The sequence below is a fragment of the Choloepus didactylus genome, chromosome 9, assembly GCF_015220235.1.
Source record: "Choloepus didactylus isolate mChoDid1 chromosome 9, mChoDid1.pri, whole genome shotgun sequence".
In the NCBI taxonomy this organism is placed as follows: Eukaryota; Metazoa; Chordata; class Mammalia; order Pilosa; family Megalonychidae; genus Choloepus; species Choloepus didactylus.
In genome coordinates this window covers 40,939,796-40,962,104 of record NC_051315.1, presented here as the reverse complement: position 1 = coordinate 40,962,104, position 22,309 = coordinate 40,939,796, and the positions used below count along the sequence as shown (strand labels likewise).

General features: G+C 36.5%; 1 protein-coding gene across 2 annotated transcripts in view; it reads right to left on the bottom strand.

Annotated features, from left to right (window-relative positions):
• Positions 1 to 22,309, bottom strand: part of ARL6IP6 (ADP ribosylation factor like GTPase 6 interacting protein 6) — an 80,872-nt gene that overhangs the window by 45,524 nt on the left and 13,039 nt on the right. The window lies entirely within an intron of this gene.

The following is a 22,309-nucleotide window of genomic DNA, read 5'->3' as shown; positions in this document are numbered from 1 at the left end:
TGGTGTCTGCTTACTCCTCGGATGTGTTTCAAAACGGCAGTCTTCAAAATGTCTGTCTCAGCTGCAGCTCTTCTTCAAAAGGTCACTCTCAGTTGTTCTGTTCCTTCTGTCTGTGAACTCCAGTGATCCAATTAACACCCACCCTGAACGGGCAGGGTAACACCTCCGTGGAAACTATCCAATCAAACATTTCACTCACAGAACCTCAAGCACAATGTTGAATAATAGTGGTGACAGTGGGTGCATCCTTGTCTCACTCCTGATCTCAGAGGGAAGGCTTTCAGTTTTTCCCCACTGAGTATGATGTTGGCTGTGGGTTTTTCAGATATGAAAAACTTTATCTTACTGAGGAAGTTTCTTTTGATTCCTACCTTTTGAAGTGTTTTTATCAAGAAAGAATGCTGAATTTTGTCAAATGCCTTTTCAGCATTGAGAAGATCATGTGGTTTTTCCGTTTCATTAATGTGGTGTGTTACATTAATTGATTTTCTTGCACTGAACCACCCTTGTGTGCCTGAAATAAACCCCATTTGGTCGTCGTTTTGGTTTGCTAAAACTGCCAGAATGCAATATAGCAGAAATGGGTTGGCTTTTACACTGGGGATTTATTAGTTTCAAATATACCTTGAATGGGCTGGGTCACATCTCAATTAAAACACCCTAATCAAAAGGCCCCACCCATAACAGGTGTGCCCCCACATTAATGGATTAAAAGAACATGGGATTTGCTGGGGTACGTAACAGCTTCAAACCAGCACAGTTGTGGTGTATAATTCTTTTGGTCTGCCGTGGGATTCAATTTGCAGGTATTTTATTCAAGATTTTTGCATCTATATTCATCAGGGAGATTGGCCTGTAGTTTTACTTTCCTGTAGTACCTTTACTAGGGTTTGTTATTAGAGTGATATTATCTTCATAGAATGATAAAGTAATGTTCCCTTTTCTTCAATTTTTTGGGAAGAGTTTAAGCAGAAATGCTGTTAAATCTTCTTGGAATGTTTATAAAATTCCCCTATGAAGCTATCTGGCCCTGGGCTTTTCTTTGTAGGAAGGTTTTTGATGACTGATTTAATCTCTTTACTTGTGATTCATGTGTTGAGGTCTTTTATTTCTTCTCAAGTCAGTATACAATGTTCATGTGTTTCTAAGAAATTGCCCATTTCATCTAAGTTGTCCAGTTTGTTGGCATACAGTTGTATACAGTATCCTCTTATGATCTTTTTTATTATTTGGGATCTGTGGTAATGATACCCCTCTCATTTCTGATTTTATTTATATGCATCTTTTCTCTTTTTGACTATATCAGTCTACCTAAGGGTTTGTCAAACTTCCTGATCTTTTCAAAGAACCAACCTTTGGTTTTATTGATTCTCTTTACTTTTTGTTCTCCAATTCATTTATTTCTGCTTTAATCTGTGTTATTTGTTTTCTTCTAGTTGCTTTAGGGTTAATTTGCTGCTCTTTATTTCTTCAGTTGGTCAGTTAAGCCTCTGGTTTTAGCACCTTCTTCCTTTTTAATGTGTTTAGAGTTAAAAATTTCCCTCTCAGCACTGCCTTCACTACATCCCGTAAGGTTTGATATGTTGTATTCTCATTTTCATTCGTCTCCAAATACTTACTGACTTCTCTTGCCATTTCTTCTTTGCCTCACTGATTGTTTGGAGTGTGTTGTTTAACCTCCATATGTTTCTTAAAGTTCCGGTTCTTCAGTGGTTATTAATTTCCAACTTCATTTCATTGTGATCAGAGGACATGCCATGAATAATTTCAAGCTTTTTAAAATCAGTAACACTGTTTTGTGCCCCAGTATTATCTGAGCTATCCTAGAGAATGTTCCATGAGCTCTTGAGAAGAATGTATATCCTGCTGTTTGGGGATGCAGCGATCTATGTATGTCTGTTAGATCTAATTCATTTATCGTATTATTTAGGTTCACTATTTCCTTGTTGATCCTCTGTCTTGTTCTATGTATTGAAGAGAGTGGTATGTAGAAGTCTCCCACTATTAATGTAGAAACATCTATTGCTCCCTTCAGTTTTGCCAGTGTTTGCCTCATGTACTTTGAAGCACCTTGATTGGGTGCATAAACATTCATGATTGTTAATTTTTCTTGATGGATTATACCTTTTATTAATATATAGTGTCCTTCCTTGTCTGTTATTACATCTTTGCATTTAAAGTCTATTTTAGCTGATATTTGTATAGCTACTCCTGCTTTTTTATGGTTATTGCTTGTGTGCAATATCTTTTTTCCATCCATTCACTTTCAATCTATTTGTATCTTTGGGTCTAAACTGACTCTTATAAACAGCATATAGATGGATCACATTTTTTTATCCATTCTGCCAGTCTGTCTTTTTATTGGGGAATTTAACCTATTACCATTCACAGTTATTACTGTAAAAGCTGTCTTTACTTCATCCATTTTATCCTTGGCTTTTATTTGTCATATCTAGTATTTTTCTCTTTTTTTATCCTTTTAGTTACCCTTACTGATAATCATTTCTATACTCTCCTCCAAGTTTCTCCCCCACCCCTTTTTTTTTTGTCAGCCAACAGAAATCCCTTTGCTTATTTCTTGTGGGTGAGGTCTCTTGTTAACAAATTCTCTCAGCATTTCTTAATCTGTGAAAATTTTAAACTCCCTCACTTTTGAAGGACAGTTTTTGCTGGATAAAGAATTCTTGGCTGGCAATTTTTCTCTTTTAAAATCTTTAATATATCATACCACTGCCTTCTCACCTCCATGGTGCCCAAAGAGTAGTCAGCACTTAGTCTTATGTGACTTCCCTTGAATGTGGTGAATCATTTTTCTCTGCTGCTTTCAGGACACTCTCCTCTTCAGCATTTGACAGTCTGATTAGTGTGTGTCTTGGACTGTGTCTATTTGGATTTATTCTGTTTGGAGTTCAATAGGCTTCTTTGATTTTGCATATTTATATCTTTTATAAGAGTTGCAAAGTTTCCCCCAATTATCTCCTCAAATAATCTTCCTAGCCCTTTACTCTTCCCCTTCCAGGACACCACTGATTCTTATATTTGTGCACTTCATGTTGCCCATCATTTCCCTGATATCCAATTCAAATTTTTCCATCTATTTCACCATTTATTCTTTTGTGCATTCAAATTCAGTTGCTCTGTCCTCTAGTTTGCTTTTTCTTTCTTCTGCCTCCTCAAATCTGTTGTTTGTCTCTAGCATATTTTAATTTGATTTACAGTACCTTTCATTTCCATAAGAACTGCTATTTTTCTATTTATTCTTTCAAATTCTTCTTTATGCTCTTCTAGTGTTGTTTTGATATACTTTACCTCTTTAGCCAGCTCACTAAAGTTATTTAAGAGATTTGTTTGAATATATTTGATTAGTTTTCCAAATTCTGTGTCTCCTCTGGTTTTTTACTTTGATCATTTGGCTTGGCCATGTTGTCTTTCTTCTTCTAACAGTTTGTCATTTTTTGTTGGTTTCTTGGCATTTGATTATCTTGATAAGGTTATTTTGAAACTTGGTTTCCCTCACTCGTCTTAATATTTTGTTTTTGCTTGGGTTTGTGTTGAAGGTCTCTTTTGGCACTTGGTTTGTCAGTAATTCCCAGCCAAGCCAAGGCAACTTGGGGGAGCAGCCCTTTTCAGGAGTCTGTTGGAGACTGAGAAGAGAAGCAGCTTGCCAGTCTGCACTTTGCCCATTTTCCCAGTGGATGGTGCTCTTGGGCTGCCTCTTCCCCTAACTGTGTATCCTCCCAACTGCAGCAGCCTGCTGGGCATGGTCAAGACCAGGCGAAAAGCCAGCCAAGGCCTCAGGCCCCCAGGCATCCTAGAAGCACTGGCTCTGGGGGTGGGGGATGGGCACTGTACAGCATGTCAAAGACTCCAGCTTGTACGTGCAATGGATCTGGTGATTCCCAGACTCTGGTGTGGAAATACTCTGGGCTGCAGGACCAGGAGGTTCAACTTCACCAACGAGCAGCTGGCACAGGAGTGCTCTGCTTTTTGCCATCCAGCAAGACCGCCTCAGGGGTGGGGTAAAGGCACCTGGCATTGCAATGCAGCTGCCTGGCCCGACTCTCTGCTCGTGTATGCAGTGAACACCCGGAGCCCATTTAGAAAGGATCATGGCAGTGGGGCTCAAGAATGTCTCTCTCGCCAGCCAACTGTCAATTTAGTTCTGCTCTGCATCCCCACTCCTCCCAAAGGGAGGGCTTCCCAGACTACCCCATGTCCAGGCACCTGCAGTGGCCTGCCTCAAGGATGGGGTTAGTCACCAGGCACCGCAGCAGTGTCTCTGTACGTAGCTAAAATGAGTCTACTGGCTCCCAGGTTACTACATCGGAAACCTAGGCTGCAGGTCTGAAAAGACTGCCTCCCCCACCTTTGCTCCAAAGCAGGGATGTGCTGCTTTTTGTCTGCCTGATCTGGCTGTTGCACGGTGGTGGACCTTAGGCATGATACTGATTAAGTATATTCATCCCAATTTCTCAGTCCTAGTTTCTCCACTCCTCCATCCAGGTCTTCCTTATATAATGCAGAGGTCTGTCTGGTCACCCAGACTCCAGAACTGCTGCTTTGGTCATTTTCTGCCTGTTCTCTTATCCCATAAGTTTTTCTTTTTTTGTTTTGTTTTCCCCCTCCAGAAATAAAATGCATTTATTCTCAAAAACAATGCATAGATAGAAGTGACACAGACAGAATATCCTGTTACACAGTCTGTTCAGAGTTCTTATTTGGAATATCCACATTTTAAGAGACAAAAAACAATGCACAAAGAACAGAAATACAGACAAAGTTGCCATAATAGGGAGGTGGACAACAGAATCAGCTTCCAACAGAGATTCTGGTGAAGACTATGTAAAAACAAAGAAACCCACTATTTTCTATTAATGATCAGTAAATAAAACTAAAGTCTGACAAAATATTTCATCAATTTTGCTTTAATTAGTTTTACACAAAGTTATATAACTCAGGCTTGGTTCTATCTTTATTGTTACACAACCAAAATAAGTACTTCATGTAATCCCTCTTGTATGTGATTAGAAATCATCTGCAAAAAAATGCAGGATCTGTCATTTTTCAGATGACCTGAGAAGAATGTGTATCCTGCTGTTTTGAGGTGAAATATTCTCTATATGTTCTGTTAGGTCTAGTTCATTTATCATATTATTCAAGTTCTCTGTTTTCTTATTGATCTTCTTCTAGACTATTTATTGATGCAAGTGCTATACTGAAGTTTCCAACTATTACTGTAAAGGTGTATATTTCTTCCTTCAGTTTTGCCTCATGTATTTTGGGACACCATGGTTAGGTGCATAAATCTTTATGATTGCCCTTTTTATTAATATATAGTGTCCTTCTTTGTCTCTTGTAACAGTTTTTTTACTTAAAGTTTATTTTGTCTGATAATATTATAGCTATCCCAGCTATTTCTTTGGTTACTGTTTGCATGGAATATCTTTTTTCAGTCTTTCACTTTCAACTTGTTTGAGTCTTTGGGGCTAAGCTGAGTCTCTTGTAAATAACATACAGTTAGACCATGCTTCTCATTTATCCAGTCTGCCAATATGTGTCCTTTGACAGTGTTATTACTGAAAAGGCAATACTTACTTCAGCCACTTTGTCCTTTGGTTTTTACATCACATATATATGTGTGTGTGACTATATATGCACACATACACACACATAATTTTTGTCTCTCTTTTATTGCATCCTCTTCTTCTATGTAGTTGATCTTTAGTGATGTATCTGACTGATCCCTTTCTCATTTCTATTTCTGTATACTCTTAAAATACTTTCTTTGTGGTTACTCTGAGGTTTGTATTAGCCATCTTATAATCTCCTCGTGTGAAAAGACAAAATTAACTTCAATAGCACACATGTTCTTTGCTCCCATATTCCTCCATTTCCCCTCTTTATGATGTTTCATCGTCTTACCTCTTTTCATTTTTCCTGTTCATTATCAGGAAAATTGTACTGTTACAGAAAAATAGACTTTTACAGGAATTAAAGAATAGAGCTATATATAAATTGAGGATTCCTACTACTGGGTTTTGCATTTACCCTTTTAGTTACCTTCATTGAAGATCTTCACTTCTTTACACTACTTCAAGTCACTCTCTCTTATCTATTCCTTTCAACCTGAAGATCTCCCTTTGGTAATTCCTGTAGGGCAGAATTCTGTTTATCTGTGATGAATTCTGTTTGTGAATAATTTAAATTCTTGCTTATTTCTGAAGGACAGTTTTGCTGGATAAAGAATTTCTCACTGGCAGTTTTTCTCTTTCATTTCCTTAAATACATCATACCACTGCCTTCTCACCTACATGGTTTCTGATTAAAAATCAGTACTTAGTCTTATTAAGGATCCCTTATATGTGATGAATCATTTTTCTCTTGCTGCTGCCAGAATTCTCTCTTCATCTTTGGCATTTGACATCCTGATTAGTATGTGTCTCAGGATAGGTCTATTAGAGTTTATTCTGTTTGAAGTGTGATGTATTTCTTGGACATATATATTTATGTCTTTCATAAAAGTTGGAAATATTCAGCCATTATTTCCTCAAATATTCTTTTTGCTCCTTTTCCCTTCACTTCTCCTTCTGGGACACCCATGATGTATATGTTTATATGCTTCATGCTGTCACTCAAGTCCCTGAGAAACTGCTCAATTTTTTTCTATTCTTTTTTCTATCTCTTCTTCTGACTATATGATTTTGATTGTCTGTCTTCTAGTTTGCTGATTCTTTTTTCAACCTGTTAAAATCTGCTGTTGTATGCTTCTAGTGTATTTTTAATCTCTATTATTTTGCCTTTCATCCCCACAATTTTTATGTTTCTTTTTAAACCTTCAAAATTTTCTTTATGCTTATATAATGTCTTAATATCCTTTAGCTCTGTATCCATCATTAGGTTCATTTCTATCCATATTTTACTTCATCTCCTCGAATTGATTTAAGAGATTCGTCTGAACTTCTTTAATTAGTTGTTCCAAATTCTGTGTCTCCTCTGAAGTTTTAATTTGCTCCCATGATTGAACCACATCTTCTGGTTTCTTTAGTATGGCTTGTTAATTTTTTGCTGATGTCTGGTAATCTGATAATTTTGATGTGTTAAGTCTGAAGGTCAGTTTTGACCTCTTGCATAGGGTTTTTATTGTTGATTGGCTTTGTGTTAAGGCTCTTTTTTGACACCTGGTCCAACTCATTCTGGACCTTTAGAGTAGCCCATGTCTAACTGTTTAGATTTTCTCAGCTTTTCTGTATCTGATTCTTGCCCTGGATATGCAGTACCATTTTTAAGGTTGCCTTTTTTTTGTGTACAACTGTTTCACCTCCAGGAGAAAGTTTCCTTTCCTCTGCTCCTTCTCTGGGAATCTTGATCTGTTTTCTTTGTTTTTGTGCAGAATTTTCTTTCCAGCTCCTATGGTTTGTTTAAATTCTCTCCCTCACTCTGTGTCCCCTTTTCATTACACTTTTTAGGTCTGTGACCCATCCTTATAGCAGTTCAGTCACACCCACCCTCCATTTTTTTTCCGTGAGGCTTTGCTGCCTCCGTTTCTTCCCCGTAATGGTATCTCACCCCAAGGAGCTAGATAGGGTCAATCCAGAAGGGTCCATCTTGTGTGAGGTGGTCCAGCATGCAGACTGGATTGCGTGTGCATCTTTTGCCAACAGTTCTGCCGTGGTTTCTTTTTTCCAATGAGACCCTTTTGTATACAGCACTCATCAATGGTTTGTGTTCTGCCCTGGGTTTCTGTGGATTTGAGTCCCTGTGCCTGGATATACATGGTGTTCTAACCTGCTGCTGTGAGTGGCTCTATATTCTGTATCCATGGCTGGAGGTATCCAAGTCGTGCTGCCTGTCTGTTACTCTTAAGCAGGACAGAGAGAAAAGGAGGGGTCTGGACTGGCAGGTCCAGGACATAAATCTCCTATCTCATTTTGGTAGGTTTTTTTTTTCCTTTTCTTTCAGTTCAGCATTTGTGGAGTCCTTCTGTATTATACTTCAGAGTTCCAAGCAAGTGGGATTTGTTCTTTCGTTACTTGATTCTGAGGGGATACTTTTCCAGGGGATGTCTTATGTTGCCATCTTGATGATATCCCACCAAATATTACTTTTTAAGTGTGTTATATATAGCGTGGAGAAGAAAGCTTAGCTACATATGAGATTTCTTAAAAATTCTGCTTGGCTACCTAAATCCTCCCTTCCTCCTAAGCAAAAAACCTAAACCTAAACCCACCCCAAATCCAGAACAAAGAAATAAATGAGCAATAACATTATACAAACAGGCCCAGTAGCTGGATGGAAGAGATGGGAGAATTATAGGTTTGTGTATGTATGTGTGTTTCTGCTTGATGCTTCCCTCATCCCACTTGTTCATAATCACACCTGTCTTTATAATTCACTAGAGAACCTAGACTTCCACTAGTTATCTCCAGATTTTGTACTCTGGAAATGTAATGTCTAGCAATATACTTGTATGAATATTTAATAGTATCTAGTAAAATGAATATCAAAACAATAATTATCTAATTTTCATTTTTCAGGAATGCAATACATTTAAATGTAAGAGTTAAATGAATTCACTGACTCTCATAATTTAAGTGAAATTTAAATTAAAACACCAAGTAAGCCACTGCCAAAAGTTTCAAATGAATCGCCCATCTCCTTTCATGTTTTGGTTTGTTTATGGTTTTCACTCTAGGCTTTGTTGACTGTGAATCTCTGTAACACAGTGATAAATACCTGATTCCACTCTCTTGAAACTTTTCTTCCAGTACTATATTTATTTCTGTATTTCTTTTCCCTCACATATTTTCCACATTTCAGAGACACTTTTATGACAGAATTCCTGCAATTTTAAACAGTAACTTCACTGTCAACTGACTTTGCTTTAAGCAGAAAGCTCTGTGTCCTTCTCAGGACAAGAGGTTATATTAAGGCTTACATTAAGAAGCCATATGCTATTTATTACTGTGTCTGATTGACTCAGTAGGAGACAAGATGAACTAGCTGGTACTAATCTATTATCCCTTCACAAGTCTGAGCAATCTTTTATTTATCACTCTATCCTAACTGAGGAATCTCCAATTCCTAACACTTTAAGCTGTGTGAGCTTTGGGTGGAGTAACAATCAGTACTTTTTCTGGAACGAAAAATTCTTAAGCCCCTACCCTGAAATTTGAAAGAATATGCTAAACAACACCATCTTTCAATTATTTACAAAGTATTTCCTTTATGTTTCTTTCAGAAACACAAAACTATTAACTTCTTTTGTATCATTTTATCCTAAAAATTACTTAGAAATTGCTGAAGTGAGGGTGAAGTATGTGTCTTTCAATGAACTTTATCAGTGCTATTTAGAATATAAGGGTCAGAATTTTGAAAAGAACACTTTGCAGATTTCACCTTTTTGCTGTATTTCTCATTAAGGAAAAACAGCATATATTACATTTACCCCTTACTTTATACTCAGAAGTACCTTATTTAACAATTTTCTCAGTTCCCTTTTCATTATTTCCTTCACCCAAATTTATGGAATGAATACTATATATCAGGCATTATTTTGTATATGGGCAATAGAGAAATGAGCAAGAATCAGGACTGCCCTCAAAGATAGTAGAGTCTAGCAGCATAGTGTGCTAAGTTCAAGTTTTGCTGCCAGCACTACTGCAATATAAAGAAGCTTGTAGAAGGGGAGAAATTTTAAAAAAGAGGTAATACCTGAGATAACACCGAGTATGAGGGATTTAGAGTTAGAACCAGACAACAGTATTGTGCAGAAGAAAGAGACCATGAAGAGTGTGAGAAATGATAATTGTTTGGAATGGTTAGGGTGAAGGACCTGGAAAGCTAACCTTCTTTCCTTCAGGTTTAATCATGAGTCTACTATATATATGGCTACTTTTAACCTATATGAAACTCTATAGGAAATTTTTCAAGAAAAAAATCTTAAAATTTTTAAGAAAATTGTGTAGGGGTATACAGGAACTCTACTTTCTGCATGATTTTTCTCAAAGCTACAACTGCTATAATAAAAAAAAAGAAAAAATTCACAGGAGCTGATGGTGAACATTTTGAGCATTTGTTCCATTAAAGCTGATCCTATAATAAGTATAATGATTTGCATTATGAATAAATACTGGTTAATAAAGTATCCATTTTAATGGAACAAGTTGATTTACAAGCCATGTTATAATGGGTATGCGAAATTTCAACTTTAAACATTTCCTCATTTTCTTTAAGATTTAATTTTTATTAGTATCATATCCATATCATATCTTGCCTTGAGATTTCATGGGTCAGTAAAATAAAAGCTAAATTTTTAAAAAGGAATTAACTGGCCAAATTAATTTACGTGGCCAAGAAACAAAGTTTACAATTTTGTTAAATCTACTATCAGCATTACTTCTTAAAAGAAAGGGCATCTTAATATCAAAAGAACACAAAGAAAAAGAATAGAAAGGACAAAATATCAGGATAAATAAACAATTTTACTCAAGAAATGATCACTGGCAACCCATGGTAGGCCATGGTCAGACATCCTGCTTGAAAAATCCTGGTAGAGAAGAGAAGAGCAGAGCAGAACACAGTACAGCACAAGGGCTATGTCTGCTTTTATCATCTGACATAGCTCTTGCCTTAACCTGTAAAACTTATACTTATTGCCTATGATGGTGGACTTCACTGTTTTTATCCCATTTTACAGATGAAGAAATTAAGGTTCAGAGAGATTAAGTGATGTGCTCAAAGTCCTTCTGCTGGTATAGGTGTAACCTGGATTTGGAAGCTCCCCTGACCTTAAAGGCTGCCTCATAATTTACAAGATTGGTGAACATAATAAAAGGATTCCAAGTAGAAAACTGGCAAGTGCTGTCTCCCATGTATTTCTTATCAGCCCAGGTCTGTGCATACGGATTCCTGTGCCTTTCAGACAGCCCAGACTTTGGTAAATTAGCATAAGCAAGAGCCATAGCAAAGAGGTGCAAAGCACGCATTTGCTATACTACTTTACGAAAACAACAGGGAAACCAAAAATAGTTAACATGATTTCCAACAGGATTTTGTTATATCTATTTGTGTCTCCCTTCAGAACAGTAATGGAATATATTTTGTAAGACATGCATGTATTTTAACCCTTCAGTTTGAGAAGCCACAGGGCAGTACTGTTAATACATTCATTAACAGCGACAGCATAGCAATTGATGTCTCCAAACACAGTCCCTAGATAATGAAACTTCATGATACTCAAGTAAACAAGGTCAAGTTCTTGATCTATCTCTTTTGTCAGTAGCTTTTCTCTCTTACTGCAGTTAGCCATCTGACATATGTTTCATTAGTTCATGGCAATAAAGAATCTGATTCCACAGAGAGGCAGCTCTCCAAAAGCTGTATGAAAGAGTAGTAGAGTCAATTAATTGCACTCAATGTCAAACCTAAGGTTCTTGGAAAAGAAAGTTCTAATTTAAATATTAAATCATCCACTCTTCTTGACCTCCAAGGTTTATATTACTACTGAAATAAGAATAACCCTTTTTATTATGATTTCACTATTCTATTTGTATTATATCTTCTTAAACCCCAATAATTAAAGCCCTCAATGTCAAGAAGAGTAAGGAAAAGTTAGAGAACACCCTTTAGTAGCATATAGAAAAAAAAACAATGTTGAATAGAAAGAGAATAGAATAATACAGCAATGCCCATCCTAAATCCTGAATTTTCCAGGAAATTCACGTTTAGTATTCTACTCATTTGTTACCTGCTGCCTCGTACAACAACAAACACACATTCACACACAATGTCATGGAAGTTTTAAATTCTGGCATGTAAGTACAATCCACAATGCTTCACACAGAAAACAACAGCGGCAAAAAGAGTATCAGATCATGTGTTAATTTTAGCTCAGTCACCAAAAAGTTTACCAAAAAAGGCAATTCCAACAAAAATCAACTTCTTTACCTTTCTCTCATCACTTCTAATTAAGCAATTCTACAGACACCAAATAGCAATCCAGTTTTTAAAAACAAGGCTGGGTTAAAAAAGTAATTGAACTAAAAACTACGTTAAAAGCATATGTCTTCTGAAATTGAGTTTTTGGATATTTATCAAATTATCATTTATGGATGGGAAGAAAAAGAAAAAGAAGCTTAGGATAACTCACAGGCACCGACATAAAAAGACCAACAGTACGAGGAAGGCAGCAGATGCCCTCTGGTTTGTGCATTAACTATGAATTACTGTTGATTGGCAATCTAATCCTGTAGATTTTATTTAAGCAGGTTTAGGGGAAAGAAGACACCATTCTTTACTTTAGCATAGAAATCATGTCATGACACCAACAATTGTAGAGTTTTCATGCATTTTCACCATGAAGCCGTTATCAAATATACCATAAATAAAACCAATAATGCATCTAAACTTCTCTGACAATATAAACCAGTGAATTTATACTCTGAGTTCCATAAAATGAAAATTCAACTATGTCTTCAAATTTGGCCTCATTCTACAAAACAGCATAAATATTGAAGAGGCATACAACTTTGAATTAAAGCTAACAGTGAATTTATAACAAATTTTTGCTTAATTTCTGATAATACAAAATGGCTATGTGAGAGATGCTTTTGAGGACTTAGGTCTCTTTTAAAAGCTAGCTGGGGAAATTTAAAATGTCTGTATTTTATTTTATTTTATTTTATATTTTATTTTTTATTTTAGTTATTTATTTATTTATGTATTTATTTAAATAGATATTCCTATAGTAAACAGATAGTCACGTTCATTGAAGTAGACACAGAATTGTGATCAAAGTTGAGATAATTCTTTTAAATAAAACCATTCTAGCCTCAAAAAGGCTTACTCTCAGTTGCTAGATTCAAGAGAAGTCTCTTGAATTTGATTCTTTGGTTTGTTGGCTTATCTCCGAGTTCCCAAAACTTTGATGTTAGGATACAGGTCAATAAAGGATTTATGGGAGAAACTAAGATGGCACCTAGGTGAGACAGGGCAAAAAGACACCTCCATGAGAAACACTAGATAAAAACCAGAGAGTGACCCAGAATACCGGTTACAGCGATGTGCCAGCTGGACGAGGTCTGCTAGTTCCAAAGGGGTTGTATACTTGGTGAAACCGGGAGTCTGCATTCTGAAACGAGTGAGTAAGGTGGCTGGAAGACCCGCAGCCGCGTGGCGGTCTGGGGAAGCCAGGGTTTGACGTTTGGAGACCGATGGGCTCTTTTAAAAAAAAAAAAAAGGGAAAAACCCAGGAGTGGCCTGCAGCTTGCGATAGTGGGAACCATGCAGTAAAACACAGCAAGAGGGGGCTGGGCCGGCCTCTTGGTGTCTGGCCCGGAAGATAGCCCGCTGCAGATACCCTTGGGGCCGGGGAAACAGAGGGGAGAGCCGGAAGCAGAAAGAAACCCTGCAACTAGCAGCTGGCTCCCCAGAGGGCTGGATAAACTACTGCCCGGGGCCGTGCCCACAGCCCAGAGCCCCGCCAGTTGTCCCGGAGCTGGGAAAGAGGAACTGTGCGAGGAGGGGGGTGTGGAGACGCCCCATTCAGCCATCTTTGCATCAGGCTGAAAGCGCTCTGGCACGGCACGGCGGCCCGGGGTTTCCCTTAAGGGACGGCGCGCACTGGTGATGTAGCAAGGCATTCCCTCGGCAGAGGTCCTGGAGGATCACGGCTAGGCAGGGGGACCCGCTCGGAGAACCCAGGGACACTACGCCAAGTCCAGTGGTTTGTGGGACAGCGAGAGAGAGGGTCTGGGGCTGAAATGAAATGAAGGCTTAGACTCTTGCGACAGCCCTGAATCTCCGGGAACCTGGGGGATTTGAATATTAAAGCTGTCCTTCCTCCCTGGCCACCCGTACACACGCCCCACATTCAGGGCGGACGGCTCCAGCAACACACCCCAAACTGAGTTTTCCAACTGAACCCCACAAGAATCATTTCCCCACACACCGAGAGCACAAGGTGGAGAACTGACTTGAGGGGTATAGGTGACTCAGATGCCATTTGCTAGTTAGTTAGAGAAAGTGTACGCCACCAAACTGTGTTTCTGAAAAATTAGATAGGTATTTTTTTTTCACAACTTGAAATAACCCTATCAAGCAAAGCAAATGCCAAGAGGCCAAAAACAACAGAAAACCTTAATGCACATGATAAAACCAGATGATATGGAGAATCCAACTCCAAACACACAAATCAAGATATCAGAAGAGACAATGTACCTAGCACAATTAATCAAAGAATTACAATCGAGGAAAGAAAACATGGCAAAGGATTTAAAGGACATCAAGAAGACCATGGCCCAGGATATAAGCGACATAAAGAAGACCCTAGAAGAGCATAAAGAAGACATAGCAAGAGTAAATAAAAAAATAGAAGATCTTGTGGAAATAAAAGAAACTGTTGGCCAAATTAAAAAGACTGGATATTCACAATACAAGGCTAGAGGAAGCTGAACAACATCTCAGTGTCCTAGAAGTCCACAGAACAGAAAATGAAAGAACAAAAGAAAGAATGGAGAAAAAATTAAAAAATCGAAATGGATCCCAGGGATACGATAGATAAAATAAAACGTCCAAACTTAAGACTCATTGGTCCCAGAAAGAGAAAGGGTAAAGGTCTAGAAAAAGGATTCAAAGAAATTGTTGGGGAAAACTTCCCCCACTTTCTACACAATATAAATACACAAAGCATAAATGCCCAGCGAACTCCAAATAGAATAAATCCAAATAAACCCACTCCAAGACGTATTCTGATCAGACTGTCAAATACTGAAGAGAAGGAGCAAGTCCTGAAAGCAGCAAGAGAAAAGCAATTCACCACATACAAAGGAAACAACATAAGACTAAGTTGTGACTACTCAGCGGCCACCATGGAGGCGAGAAGGCAGTGGCATGACATATTTAAAATTCTGAGAGTGAAAAATTTCCAACCAAGAATATTTTATCCAGCAAAACTCTCCTTCAAATTTGAGGGAGAGCTTAAATTTTTCACAAACAAATGTGGAGAGAGTTTGCCAATAAAAGACCTGCCCTACTTCAGATACTAGACGGAGCCCTACCAACAGAGAAACGAAGAAAGGAGAAAGAGACAGAGAGAATTTTAACTGTCACATTATACCTTACATCCCAAATCACCAGACACTCATTTTTCTCCAGTGATCATGGATCTTTCTCCAGAAGGGACCATAAGCTGGGACATAAAACAAGCCTCAAGAAATTAAAAAAAAAAAAAAAATTGAATACACTCAAAGCACATTCTCTGACCACAATGGAATACAAATAGAAGTCAATAATTTTTGAACTGTAACTCCACTGTTTACTTCCTACACAAACTCTAAGGACAAATCAGTGGTTTTGAACTCAATGTAAAATATGTAATTTTAGACAACTATATAAAGGTGGGGGAATGGAGGAGTATAGGAACATAGTTTGTGTCCTATTGAAGCGAAGGTGGTATCAAAGAAAAACAAGATTGTTATGGATTTAAGAGGTTAATTTTAAGCCCCACAGTAAACACAAAGAAATTATCAGAGAATATAACCATAGAGATGAAAAGCAGAGTTTGGGTTAAGAGAAATGGGGGAAGCGGCAATGGGGAGTTAAGAAATGAGTGTAGGGTTGCTCTTTGAGGTGAAGGGAAATTTCTAGTAATGGATGGTGGGAAAGAGCATTACAACATTCTAAATGTGATTAATCCCGCTAATGGAAGGCTAGGGAGGGGGTGGAATGGGAAGATTTAGGCTGTATATATGTTTCCACAATTGAAAAAAAAAAAAAAAACAGTGTAAATAGATGACAATTGAATGCCAAGGATCAACTTGGATGGGATTGGAGGATAGAGGACAGGTGGCTCAAAGGGACACAGTTGAGACATAAGGAAAAGGAAATATAGAATGTAAGCTGCGTAACATTGTTGAATCTCTTGTACTTCTTAGCTGCACTTAATGGGATTGCATAAAAGAATGTCCTTGTTCATGGGAAGTATATACGTGAATTATAGTGTATGCTCAAGGATGTGTGCAACTAGCTCTCACAGGTTCAGAAGACAGAGCAACAGATGATGGATGATAGATAGGGAGGGAAAGAAATAGCAATGTGATAGCATGTTAAAGTTGGTGGATTGAGCTATCGGGGGAGGGGGTCAGGGTATGATGGAATTCTGTGTATGGGGTTAGTATTGTTTTTGCAACTGTTCCTATAACTTTGAATTTATTTCAAAAAAAAAAAGGATTTATGAAGAGCTGAGACAATCTAAAATCGACAACACCGTGAATGCAAGACATGCTACTTCTACAATATCTGCTAACAGAAGGAGAAAATGATTTAAAATCAGTTTCTCAACAAGTGATTTAATAATCTAAGCTCTGGGTTTGAATATCTAATTCACTAGGAATGTTACTTTTATACAACCATTAACTTGCATTAAGTTTGAAATTTCCAGTAGCATTTGATTCCCATAATAGGGTTAGCCTATCCTTAATAACTTCAAATACACTCACTGATATTTTTTTTTCTCCTTGGAAATAATTCTCTGTATCTCCTTCACAAAACAACAGTCCTCTTATTAACATAAAAAGCTTCTTTGGCATAGTAACTCTCTTCACTATGATGATTTCAGCTAATATACTAAGGAAATCACTAGATGCCCTCTTATGGGTGCTTGCCTCTTTACTCCACATCCCAAGGATATGCAAATTAACTCTGGCTTTAAAATGAATAAATCAACTTTACCTAGAATGGCTTATTTTGGAATCCCCAGCTTAATTTAGGTTGAGATTCCTACAAAGTAAAAGTCTTGGCTGGAAGGTCATAAGAATACATGGTGTTAACCTTGAACTTCGATTTAAATAAGGATCATTTATTTTTCATATCAGTAATAGGACTTTTATAATTGTCACAACTGATTACAATAAAGCAACACCCTTAACTTCTTTAAGAAAGTTGGCCTTAATCTTTGACTCTACATGAAAAGTAAACAGGAGACCAATTTAATTACTTATTTCACTATTATTCATACAAGTTACTAAATTCTGTCTTAATTACAAAACAAGTAAGATTTCTACACTGTACTTTTTGCTAGACCCATAACTTAACACTATCATTTTTCTGCCAAATTTACTTCTAGACTACAACATAACGTTTCTACACAAGGTGGGACCTATTGTAACCATTGAGTAGTTTTAGTTTTTAGAAAGCTGAAAACTACAAACTTGCAGCTATATCATTTCACCACAAGATGGAGACTATGCACTGGTAATGTGAAATGCAAGCTATAGTGGAGAGCACTGGTCACTGGGAGAAAAAAATGAAGAAGGCAAAGGCAGTGAGATGTTAAGAACAGATTTTTATTAGATTTAGCAATACTGCATGAGTAAAACTTCTACAAAGCAAAAGCTCAGAGTGTCTGAGCATTTATATTATTTTTTTCAATTAGCGAAATTCCTCTTATTAATTCATTTTATAATGCAGAGTAGGAGGGCTAGCTAGCATGGAAAAGAAACACAAACAAAAACACTAAACCTGGAGAGAGGTTCGAGCCTTGTGACATGCAAATTAATTGACTTAGGGCAATGGCCCAGACTCCCTAGGACTCACTTTCTTCATCTGTTAGAGTGCCTATACTAATGATAACTCCTAGGGGTGGTTTAGGGGGGACTTAGTTCCTCCATCATCTTATCAGGAATCTCTAAGACATTCCTAGGAAACCCAGAATACTAGTTTAACAAGTGTAATTGTTAGGAAAACTGCAGTTTCAAGGCACATTCCACCCATACCCCATTCCCTCCCCAATTAGAATGACTTAAATAGAAATTCTGGTGCTGCCTCTAGCCCAGCCAAGAATGAACTCCAAGATTCTTTCCAACTCTGGGTTATCTTTGCATGTGGTATTTTTGCATGGGTAGGTCACATACTTAGATACACTGACTTCTGAAAGCATGATTAAAGCTGATAATCACAATGTGAAATATTGATTACACATACACTGTAATATTGCCTGCTTAGAAATTATTAACAAAATCCAGCGAATGAACAGGGTGAAGTGTTGAGAAGTGAACTGAAGATGGTTATTAGGGAATGTAGAAAGAGCAGGATAATGAATTATAAAGTACCTAGAAGTGAGGAAGGCTTGCATCCCCAAGTAATCTAAAGTTACTGCCTTTGCCTCTTGTTCTTAAACAATGTTACAGAGTTTTGGTAACAATTAAGACAAAGTCCTCCTGGTAATTTAGAAGTATATCTGACACAAATATCCCAAGAAAATGATTCCTTCCTAATAGAGTTTATGCATGTGACATTATAGTATGCCCTTTTAAATCAGCAAAGTTTGATAAATTAGTTGGTATGATAACCATCTTTCTGAAGAATGTCTTTCAAAGTCTATAAGGTAACTGAAAAATTTACCTTGTAAAGTTCTTTAAGTATCTTGTACATTCGTAAAGGCCTTGTGATTATGTAAAAGTGAGAGTTTATAAGATATATCTAATAAGTACAGAAGAATATGAAAAAAAATTTAATGATTGCAAAGAAAGTGTTTTATTTCTAATCTCAATGTCTATGAATGAATTATTGATCCAAATTGCTGGATTTCACTAAATGTTTCACCTAATAATTACTAAATATCAATAAATGCTAATTCTTTCTTCCCTATTCCCAAGAAGTTTCTATGTTTCTAGGGAAACACAATTGATAGAATAGAACACATGGTCTTCTAGATTTTTTTTCCACATGAACTAGGTATTCTGTTCATTTTTTACTTTCTTCTTGTTTGATTTTCATGGAACTAGAAATAGAGATAATTTTTAATGAAAAATCCTAATCTCAGAAAAAAATAAAGGGAAGTTCTCTTTATTTTACCATGTTCTTATCTTTCCTTTCTTTAGTTAGCTAAGCAGACCCTTATTTAATAAATTACCATAGATACCAGCTTTCATTTATAGTAGCAAATTTTCTTTAAAATAACAAACTGAACATATATGCTGATTGGACTTTAAAGAGTATTTCAAACATTGAAAATTGTTTTGAAAATTGATAAATAATGGAAAAATGTTCCAATATAATGTGATATTAAAAAGTAGATTACAAAGTAGTATGTACATTGTGAACCCAGTTTCAATTTTTAAAATATGCAGAAATTTTTATATTATTAATTTTAGATAATAAAAGAATAATCTGTTTCAAAGATGTTTTTTAGAAGTGTGACACTGCATATCAATGAAATATATCAATCTTCTTAAGAAAATAAAGTCTGAAGATTTCAACTTTTTCAAAAAGTAGAGATGTTTCCCTATACAAGCACTCGCTCTACTGGTGACAATGAGAATATACTTAATTCTGACATTTCTGAAGTTAACTGCAATTTTCCACAAACACTAGAGGGCAGGGTTTTCACTAGAAATATTTGCTATACTTATGCCTTTTTGGTCTGTGGTTACTGTTAATTATGTGATCAGTTACTACTATATTTATTATATGCCCCTTTTTGGACCATGCTTTCTATTAATATGTGATGATTTTAAATCATAATTTGGCTCCCATAAGATGATATAATCAATAGCTGATTTATCAATTAGCTTATTTCTACTTACATATTGAGAGGAATTCAAAACTAAATATGATTTCAAAACTGTACTTTAGGGCTATATTAACAACTATGTAATCTAAGTCTCTGATCTGACAATAGCTTCATATTAAAACTAAATGACTAATTAACACATTGAAAATTGAGGTCCTTCACCACTGGTTCTAATTTAATAAAAAATGCAAAAATTAATTTTAAAAACAGTTAAATCCCTTCAATTTGAATTCCAGATCATTAAGACAACAATGAAATATTTTTTTCTGATTCAAAAAAATTTCTAACATCTTTGAGGCTTCTCATTCTGGTGGAGGTGGAAAAGAAGTTGAGCAGGAAAAGGACTTTGCAGGAAGAAAGAAGAGCAAGAGTAAGGTTATAGCATCTTGAAAGTACATAGTTTACTTGCGGGATGCCAAGTTAAATTTGGTATGTGGCTACAGTGTTGGATGCTCTGGGGAAATGGTTGAGAATGAAGTTGGGAAAGCAGAGTGAGGTCATTTGGGGAAGGATTTATACTATACTTAGGAGTTGGACTTTATTTTGAAGGCAATGGGAAAGTCAAGACAAGGGAGAGCTGTGACTGGATCTAAACTGAAACTGGGATCACAATGTACATATTACTTGCAATCTACTTTTTAACATCACATTATGTTGGAACATTCTTCCATTATTTCTTTTTCAATTTTCAAAACAATTCTCAATGTTTTTAGAAAGATAGCAGTATGCAGGGCGAATTAGAAGAGTGAGAGCTTGGAGGATGGGAGACCATAGAGTCAAGTACAGTTGAGTAAGGCCATAAAGAAAGGGGAAAACAGTGGGGGTGTAAAGAAGTCTTCCAAAGACATTTTAAGAGGCAGGACTGACTGGCCTTGGCAATGGGATATAGTGACTAGGGTTTCAAGCCTTGTGAGTGGATGCTGACATCTTTTAGACAAAAACTAGAGTTTTAGTCACTCTAAGTACAAGGTGCCTTCTGAAATCCAGGTAGCAAGATCTACTAGACAGCCAGAAATGCAAATTTGGAATTCAGAGGAAAGAAGGAATCAAAACAAGTACAAGAAAAAGATGAAAGTAAATTTTTGAGATATGTATAATGAGTCTCATTATATTAGATTCATATCCCTTTCTAAAAATTGATGTTGACAGGAGGCAAAAGAATATACACTTCAACTACATACTATTTCACTTACCAAAATAAACATCACAATTGAAGTGTATTCATGTAAACTATGGGATGGTGTTCAGCTGTTAGGTATAACTTTTAGTCAATTTAGATAATTAATTATTCATTATACACATCACATGAACACAAGACATTTATTAGCAAATGTATTATCTGTTTCCATATACAGATGGGGATTTATTAAGACTTTTAAAAAATATGTATACATTTCATTTGAAGTGAAGCCAAAACATTTTAAAGATATATTCAAAAGACAGAAAATTATAAGGAAGTTTGCTAATAATTAAAGCCAGTAATACCAATGATTATTAATAACAATCATTAGTTTAACTTCACATTCATAGCGCCTCAAAATTTTGATTTCTACAACCTCTTCATGAGGTGGGCTGAAGTCAATAGTAGTAACAATAATAAGAGCAACAACTATACTACTATCATAATATGCACATCTTTGACAGAATTTGTTTTCTGGATTCACCACCACACCACACTGCTCCAATTTGTAGAATAAACCAGATATCTCAGATGTTCTTATTTGGAAATTTATATTTAAAACCTGAGCTTTCCTGGCATGAATAAACTGTATTAGAAGACTGCCTACGGAATATTCTGCAACTCACTGAAACACAAAGAAATTTAATATTTGTTCCACTAAGAAAAGAATCTAATCTGGTCTACATTTATAAAGTAGGTGCTATTATGGGTTGAACTGTGTCCCCCAAAAAGATATGTTGAAGTCCTAATCCCTGACATCTCTGAATGTGACCTTATTGGAAACAGTCACTGTAGATGGAATTAGTTAAGTTAAAATGAGGTCATACTGGAGCGGGGTGGGCCCTTAAACTAATATAACTGTTGTCCTTATAAGAAGGGAAAAAGAGTCAAAGACAAATACAGGGGAAAATGCCATGAGATGATCAGGGTAGAGATCGAAGTCCTGCAGCACCAACTCAAGGATTACCAAGGGCTGCTGGCAAATATCAGAGGCTAGAAGAGGCAAGGAAGGATTCTCTCCTACAGGTTTCAGAGGGAACATGAACCTGCTGACACCTTGATTTCAGACTTCTAGCCTCCACAACTGTGAGACAATAAATTTCTATTGTTTTAAAAGCCACAAAGGTTGTGGTTCTTTGCTACGATAGCCCAAGGAAACTAATACAGGTGCGATAAATGCTTGCTAATTATTACATAGAGTTTAAATCCCAAGGAAAAATCCAATACAATTATTAAATCTGATAATCTATACATAGAGCAAAACTTTTAAATTGCTGACATTAGCTTTAAATTTCATAAATGTTTTAAATGAAATGCCATCCCAAAAGGACAAATATCCATCAAAGTTTCTCAGTTCTTAGATCACTTCTTGAATTTCATTTTTAAAAAACCAATTACCTAGATATTGAGTTAAAAATATACAAGGTCTCAACTAATTAGTGGAAGAGCAGGGATTTGAACTTATATCTAAGTTAGAAGTCCATGATTGTTCCAGCAGTCCACACTGCTTTGAAGGAGGAAATAAATGCAATTGATAGGACTTTCAGGCTGATAAACAT